The following is an 8,596-nucleotide window of genomic DNA, read 5'->3' as shown; positions in this document are numbered from 1 at the left end:
AGAATCAAGAGAGAAGTGGGATTAGTGGCCATCAGAAAGATGTTGAATAGCAGATCTGCTAGCGCTTGGAATCACACAGAAATGCTAATGGAGATGGTGGAACTAATACTGGATAATAATGTATTCTTGTTTCAAGAGAGATGGTATAGGCAGAAACAAGGTGTAGCAATGGGCTCCAGATTTTCTCCCTCGTATGCGCATCTTTTCATGGGTTGGTTCGAGGCGATGAGGATCTGGCGCCCATTGGTTACAAACTGGAATGACTCCATACTCTACTGGGGAAGATATATAGACGATTGTTTCATGATGTGGACGGGGTCTCAAGCTAAACTGACTGAGTTTATTGAACATCTCAACACAAATTAATATAACATTCACTTTACATCCGAACAGAGTAAGTGCAAAATCTCTTTCTTGGATGTAGAATTCTATGTGAGGGACAACTGTATACAGAGCAGACTTTTTAGAAAAGAAACATCCTGCAACTCTTTACTTCACGCTTCTAGTTCGCAACCACCGCACCAAATACGGTCTATCCCTTACGGAGAACTAGTTAGGGTTAGGCGTAACTGCAGTGTGGACACAGACTTTGAGACATGTAAAAAGGGACTCCTTACGAGATTCAAGAACAGGGGATATGACAGGAAGACATTGAGAAAAGCGGAACAAAGAATTGATCGAATCAAAAGAAACGACACATTGAAAGATAGGACAGTGACAACACAGGATGAGGCTAAGATAAGAATGGTCACGGGATACAACAACTGGTCAGGGGTGCTCAAACGCAGCATGAACAAACATTGGCATTTACTAAAGGCTGATGGATCCCTTAGTGATGTCATCACAGACAAACCAAACATCTCCTACAGACGAGGCCTCTCACTTAAGAACATTTTAAGCCCGAGTTACCCTACATCTAAGAATAGGGAAAACTGGTTAACCCAACACACTCGTGGTTTCTTTGGCTGTGGACATTTCTTGGGATAGGCCCACTTGCATGCCGCGCAAACAGAATTCCAAGGACCAGGAGGCAGAATATATGAGATTAGAACGAATATCAATTGTCTCACAAAATTTGTTGTCTATGCCATTGAATGTAGATGCAGCAAGAGATACATTGACAGTACCATCAGAACACTACGGGAGAGAATTGGGGAACACATACAGGCAGTAAGACATGGGGATATGAGATACCCTTTAGCTGCTCACATATCGATATGTTCGGAACAGGCTACTAACAAACATTTTGACTTTTATGGAATAGACCATATACCCAGACACCCTAGGGGTGGTAATAGAGGACTGACACTACGAAGAAAGGAAGCTTTTTGGATTTTAAAATTGAGGAGCACAGAGTGTGGTTTGAACATCGATCAGGAACTACACTACTTCCTAGGCAGATAGGATGGTTGTTGGAATAGATGAAAATATGATTCACAAACTATAGTAACATGTATTGACATTACAATAAATGATCTACCATCTGACCATAGCATGCCATTGCGTTATATAGCTTACAATACCAAAAATGTTCTAGCTATATTATTGCCTTTAGAACCACATGTTGACAAAGATGAACATAATAAGTAAAAGAATGCAATATGTCTTTTTGTATCTTATACACAGCCTTACGCGATATGCTTTGTGATTCAACCATATGTAATTGTTATGTTACAAAAATAATTGCAATTTTAATTATACTACTGTACTGACCTCAATGGATGGAGAGACGTGAGGACATCATTTAAAATAGAAAAAACACGTGTGAAGTGAACAACAATAACCCACATTTCCGTTTTTAGAGCGGTGTATTATGAGGACATGAATCACGACACTTAGATTGGAACGAATCAGTATGAGAGAATCATAATGACTGATAATTATTTCAATGAATGGGAATAGTGAAATGAATGGCACCTGGGATAATAGTGATCAGTGTTGATGTCTATGTATTTGATAAGAGAAACGTTTCTTCGAATTAAGGCAATGTTCCCACTATACGAGTATCGAGAGAAACAGTACAATTCTAGTCCTGTTTCTATGTTTGTGAAATATAGATGACGCCGGACGCCTGACGTCGTCGCAAGTGTTTCTTCCGGTTTATAGGTAGCCGGATGTTGGATACGATTCATGCTGCTGCACTCGGTTAGCATTGTTTTTCACGATCGTATGGCGGTGTCCAAAGTTTAACGAAAAACCCCAGAGGTAAGAAAGTGGCATTAACGGCTTGACATAATGTTAGTGGAGCTAAATTGCAGCATTGTCACGGAGGAGTCTGTGATATGGATACCTATTATATCGAATGGCTTGCACATGGGACTACTTCTATAGTCTTAAACAATAATATTGAGTAGCGATCTTCTACGTTTATGTTAATACTTTTTAGCACGATCACAGTGATAAGATAGGATTAGCCTTTTATAGATTAAATACTCTACCCATAGGATATTCGTATTATTACGGTCGGTTTTGTACACATTTCAGAAACGTATATATGTATATATAACTTTTACAGCATACTTGAAAGTGGCGTGTTCTTGAGAAGCACAAAGTGAGATACTCGCATTGACACCGTCTACACAGAAACCCTTTGTGGTCTGGAATTATCACCACAGATTGAGTAGGTACCGGGGTCTTTATATGAGTTATGATTGCAGTTTCTGATATAACCAGAGGATTTAGTTCGTACTGACACACGTTTTTTGTTCTACCCCCTCCTCATTCTTTCCTTTTACTTCTAGGAGTTTACAGACACGGAGGAATTAGGTATTTTTTAGTACTTGAAAGGGTGTTATGGTGTGATTTTATGGATGCTTTAATTACAAGCTAAACATTAGGCACTTCTAAAAAACTGACACACGTCACGGAATGCGTGTTAAGACTTAAGATGCACTTTGGTGTGGCGCACTTAATAGAAGTTTCACTAGCAGGTTTAATATTAACGGCGAAGGTGTTTGATCTAAGTAGGCTAAACCTTTTGTTCTCTCCATCTATATTGGGGTTATAGCATTAATCAACTGTATTATCGCTATTATCAACAGTCACCCTCAATATCGTGAGTTTTTTAACTTTGAAATACTCTATATAAAGATCAGTCCACCTTTCTATCATAACATACAGTATTTACTATGGTGTTAAACTTAAAACGACTTAAATGTATTTTATTTTAAATTTTGACTATATACATCGGCCTTTTGTATGTTTTTACCAGTACAGCCTTGAGAAAGTCGTGGGACTACATTCCTTACGCGACGAAACACGTGTTGGCTGTTGGGAGCTATTGTGAAGGCCTATTTGAATAAAAAGAAAAAGAGAGAAGATTGGATTTACAATTCATTGTTACATGTTGCTTGTTGTGATTTGTTTTAACAAACGCGAACACCGTAAAAAAATTAATTTGAGTGTGCTGGGGAATAAGTTGAATATATGCTAGCTGACGCTTTCTTTTGTGGTGTTTGTGGTTCTCCACACCTTACAGCACCGCCATAATAATTGGACGATAGGAGATTTAATGTGTGAATCTTTTCAGTGGCGCCAAAATACCTATACCCAATACCACGTGCCCAATTTCTTAACATTGCTGCCCCACACATTTACTCCTACTACGCATTATCGCACCTTCTCCTTATCAGTGAATAGTGGTATGTACCATGGGCCGACCCAGCCTACATGACAGAACGCTGGCGATGCCTCACTTATACACTTCTTATATGGTGGCTAGGTAGGCAGGCACATCCCTCGGGCAACCCAAACGGTATTCCGACTGTAGAAGCAAACATTGAAATGGATGGGGTGGTGGGCCAGACTAACCCAGATGACTCCTCTATGACACCTTTATGACTCAGGTGGCTTCCCTTTCAGGATTCCCGCAGTGGGATTCCATCGGCATCTCAACCCTAGGGAATATCACACATGGCCCAATCCCTAAATCCTTTCAGGAATTGCAGAATGATTTTCAATTGACCCACCAACAATTGTATAGATATTTTTAAATACAACCTGCCATAACTCCCTACATACAGGGCTTTCAGGACCTGGCAGAATTCAACCCACTGGAGGGCAGATTACTGACGGGACCCCTGGGCAATCATAAAATAAGGCAAGTATATCCGACACTAGTGACACATAGTACCTCCACACCCCCGGCATTGAGACAGACTTGGCTGGAGGACCTACCCCCACTGGATAGTGACGATTGAACCAAGGCTTTGATGGCCTCTCGTGAAGAGGCGATATCGGACAAGGTTACGCCTTATTCAATTGAAATTTCTTCATAGTGTCTACTTCACTAGATGTCACTTATGGCACATTGCCTCACGGCAGTGTCTGAGGTGTGAATTAGCAGACAGCACCTTTATACATACAGTCTGGGAGTATGCGTCCTTGATGAGCTTTTGGAGAGGGGTAGTGACCTGTTTGGAGAGGGTGCTGTAATGGGAGATTCCCTCCCACTTAAAGACTATACTTCTTCACAGCACAGATGGCATTGGAGATAATAGATATAAAATGCACTTACTCTTCCTGGGCCTAACCCTGGCCAGACGGGATACAGCAAGTCTGTGGCAAGATGTGTCCCCGGCACTGTAGCTGGGAATGGACCATTGCATGTGAATGGAGGTAGCGGGGTTCCGAGCTCAGGGGTGTCCACATAAACATGCAAAGATCTAGCAGATATGGGCACACTACAGTGGTATTGTTTTGGCACCAACACCATCAGTGGATTTCCTTATTGACACAGAGATTTGACAATTCAATGAATGATCATGACCCCCCCGCCCCAGTCCCCTAACATACACAAACTCACGGTTGTACTCCTGGAATGGTGCCAAGTTGATTATTGTTTTGCGATGGTAGGAACGGTATACCTGCTAATTATACATCTGTTTTGTGGAGGGAGGGTGATGGGGTGTTACTGCACTATAATGTTTTTATTGGCCATGTTGGCCACCATGTTACAAGCCAATAAAAGTCCAATAAAATGTGTCATGAAAAAAAAAGTTATCTGTCGGCCCTTTCAGCCTTTTTGAATTTACTGGACCACCCGTCCTTGTTCTAATCACCTGTTGTGATTGGAGTTCTCCAAGGTTTAGTCCACATGTTTTCTCCTAAACGCTTTCAGGTGGCTTAATTTAGTCATTATTTTTTTATGTGCTCCCCTTTCGGGCCATTACACAAATGTCCTCTGTCTTTTTGTATGCCCAAAATGCTGTGGGGTTTAATTATAAATCTAATTACCAACTTGATTTTGACAGGTGCCCCTATTCCACCCTCCCGGCAGATAGCTGAAATAGTGCCCATTTAAAAAAAAAAAAAAGGGGGATAGATCTTCCCCTATGAACTATAGGCCCATTAGCCTTCTTGATTCCCTTCAGAAAATCTTTTGCAAGCAGGTTTTAGGAAGGGTTCAGAATTGGATAAAGGAAGCAAACATTTTGAGTGACTTTCAGGCGGGCTTTCGTTCCAAAATCAGCACATTGGACCATGTGTTTCAGTTGATCTGTATTTATTGGAAGGAAGTAGCTGTAAAAAGTGGAAAACTCTATATGGCCTTTGTCGATTTGCGTACGGCATTCGATTTAGTCCCACGCAAACAACTTTGGAGGGTGCTACTTGAGATGGGCCTCCCAATCAATATTTTAAAATTTTTTATTTGATTACTCTCAGAAAATTCAGCACAGGTTAGGTGGGCTGCCAACAGTCAAGTAACTGAAACCTTTCCAGTCAAACGTGGAGTGAGACAAGGATGCGTGTTGGCACCGACCCTTTTTACTCTTTTTATTAATGGGGTTGTTGAGTTTTTAGATAGAGATGGCTGTGATGCTCCAAAAATAGGGTTCGGAAGAGTTCCGGCACTACTGTTTGCTGATGATACCCTCTTAATCTCAAAATCTCCATAAGGGTTGCAGCAACTTTTAAATGATTTTTTAAAGTTTTGTAAAGAAAGAGGGCTCAGTCTAAATGAAACAAAGACTAAATTCATGATTTTTAACAAGGGTAGAAGTGCAGCAAAGACTAGGCCAATGTGGGCCGGTAGTACCAATTTGGAGCAGGTCGAAGCTTTTGACTACTTGGGTATCCAACTCACGCCATCTATTAACTGGTGCCCACAGGTGGAAAAATCAAAACTACAATTAATACAACAATGTGCACACATAAGTAAAATTCATAGGAGGACTGTATCTAGGCAAATCGCTCGCGCACTCGAAATTTATAACACTAAGGGTTTGGGCGGGGTACTGTATGGCACTGAGCTCTGGGGCTTGAGTACCAAAGTTTCCTTAACTACAGTAGAAAATCGTTTTCTTAGATCATTGGTTGACCTTCCTGTCAGTTACCCCCTGATGCCCTTCTACTTCGATATTGCTCACAAACAACTAAAGCATAAAGTAAATTATAAAATGTTATCATTTTGGTTTAGGCTGTGGACGATAGAAGAGTTGGATCCCTACTGTGATGCCCTGAAGGATCTCTTAAGACTCCCCCAGGCAGAATCAATAAGGTGGTTTTCTTGCCTGCGTGATCTATTGGGGAGACTAGGGTTGGAAAGCTTCTGGTCTAGCCCAGAAACTATGAGTAGCATCTCGAAGGAGAAGTTGAAAAAAATGCACTGGGAAAAAATACTCCAAATGGAATTGACAGAACATTTCTAAGGTCTAACAAAAGATTTTTTTAAAGTGTTCCACGGTTTGAAACATCAATAGAGGAAATTACCCCTTGACTGGCATGCAAGCTTTTTCTACAGTTTAGATACAAGACGCTACCCACGAATCTTTTCTGCTCCAGGTGGTGCATGTGTCCCCCAGTAGCTGATCTATGCCCTGCGTGTAAAGCTTGAGCAGAATCTATTGTTCATTTACTCTTTTTCTGTCCCTATTATACCTTACTGAGAAAGAAATGGATAATACCTTTATGCAGAGCTGTTGGTCCGGTTCATTACCTTGAAATTTTGAGGCTATTGTCTACAGATCGCAAAAAAACGGTAGGAAAAACGAGGGTCAAGGGGAAATTTAAAGACCTGCACGGAAATAATCCCCTAATAGCTGTATATCAAACGACAAGGAATCCGTGGGTCTAGAAAATTATATTTATTCAGTATCCTTAAATGTCAAGAGATAAAAACATGGTCAACATGTTTCAGCCATTAACGATCATGCTCTGTGATCATGGCTTTCTTCAGGACCAACTGTTACTACTGCAACAAAGAACAGAACAGGGTGAGAAAAATCTCAACCTAGACTAAATTGGAACAACCAGGAAGACCGCCCGGGGTAGCGACGGCCAGAGGGCTGCCTCACGCCCTGAGTTGTCACCAGGAGTGGAGGCGACTATCCCCGATTTAATACGGGTGACTCATAAGAACCCCTGCAGTTCCACTTACTACTAGATGAGTAGGTAATTCTGTTGGTGGTATCGTTCCAATTTATTCCTAGGTTGAGATTTTTCTCACCCTGTTCTGTTCTTTGTTGCATATGTTTTTATCTCTTGACATCTAAGGATACTGAATAAATATAATTTTCTTTAGATAGTCAATTTTAATACACTATTCATTCACACTGCACTTTTCACGCTGTTCCACCACACGTTAGGCAGCTTTAGTTTCTGTATAGAATGGTCCATCTAGGGTGTTAAGTTTAAGAAAACATCCGCAAGCTCCTCCTCTCTCATCTACGCAGGAGTTGTAGCTCCTTAACACACCAGGTGTGGTTAAGAGGAGGCCCCAGATGATGAAGCATGCCACCTCGGTGGGGGATGGGACTTCGTCCTCTCCATGAGGACTGTTTTTCGTTTTCTTTAAGCATTCAGATTTGCAGGTATTAGCATTTAGCATTATTTCTCTAGACCCACGGATTCCTTGTCGTTTGATATTGTCTACAGATACCCGCAGATTAATAGTTTTTGGTATTTCTCGCTTTTTCTATGTTCTGTGCATCAGGCGGGGAAAGTTAATGCAATGAACTTTTTTAGATATTTCTTTTTATGTATGACTCTGTATCAATAGGAAAATGAATTGCTGTATCTTGTGTAGTGTAACATTTTAATGAACTTTTAAGGATTTTATGTATTTCTTATGGAACCTGTGCTGTGATGTACTTTTTTGAATCTCTGAGATTGAAAATAAAGTCAATAATGGTAATGGTAATCTATGCCCTTAATGTCTCAAAATGCCGATTTTTCATAACTGTTGTGAAAAGTTTTGATTTTATTAAAGCCGCAGAGGTCAGTTCTAAGCTTCTCTTCCATTATTTCTTTATCAATAATCCTAAACACTGAATTCTCTGGCCCACATTCTGGATTCCCCTATCACTTTGCTAAAACTATATTTTAAAAAAATGTACTTATGTTAACCAGCGCAAATCTTTTCAGTAGTAAATTGCACTTAATTGAAAAAATATTTCAGCCTATTAAAAACAAAAATGGTTACATTTAATTTGTTTTTCATTTGCAAAAGCCCTCCATTTTAAAGTTAATAGTCACTACATTATGAAAGGTGAGTCGTTAGTATATTTTTTACTGCCTATGCGAAAGGAAAAGGAGGAAAATGTGAGACAAAGTTAGCAGTTAGGCTACACCATGAAAGGCAACAAAACCCAGCTCT

The 8,596-nt window shown here is 40.4% G+C and overlaps 1 long non-coding RNA gene across 1 annotated transcript; it reads left to right on the top strand.

Moving 5' to 3' along the window:
* Positions 1-2,095: 2,095 nt before the first annotated feature.
* Positions 2,096-8,223, top strand: LOC146866930 (uncharacterized). The gene is made up of 4 exons (XR_014960817.1): positions 2,096-2,205; positions 2,516-2,620; positions 2,742-2,766; positions 3,212-8,223. It is a non-coding gene; the product is annotated as an uncharacterized LOC146866930 (long non-coding RNA).
* Positions 8,224-8,596: the final 373 nt, after the last annotated feature.

Source organism: Triturus cristatus, chromosome 1_2 (assembly GCF_964204655.1).
Source record: "Triturus cristatus chromosome 1_2, aTriCri1.1, whole genome shotgun sequence".
Classification (NCBI taxonomy): Eukaryota; Metazoa; Chordata; class Amphibia; order Caudata; family Salamandridae; genus Triturus; species Triturus cristatus.
This window is presented reverse-complemented; position numbering and strand designations above follow the sequence as displayed.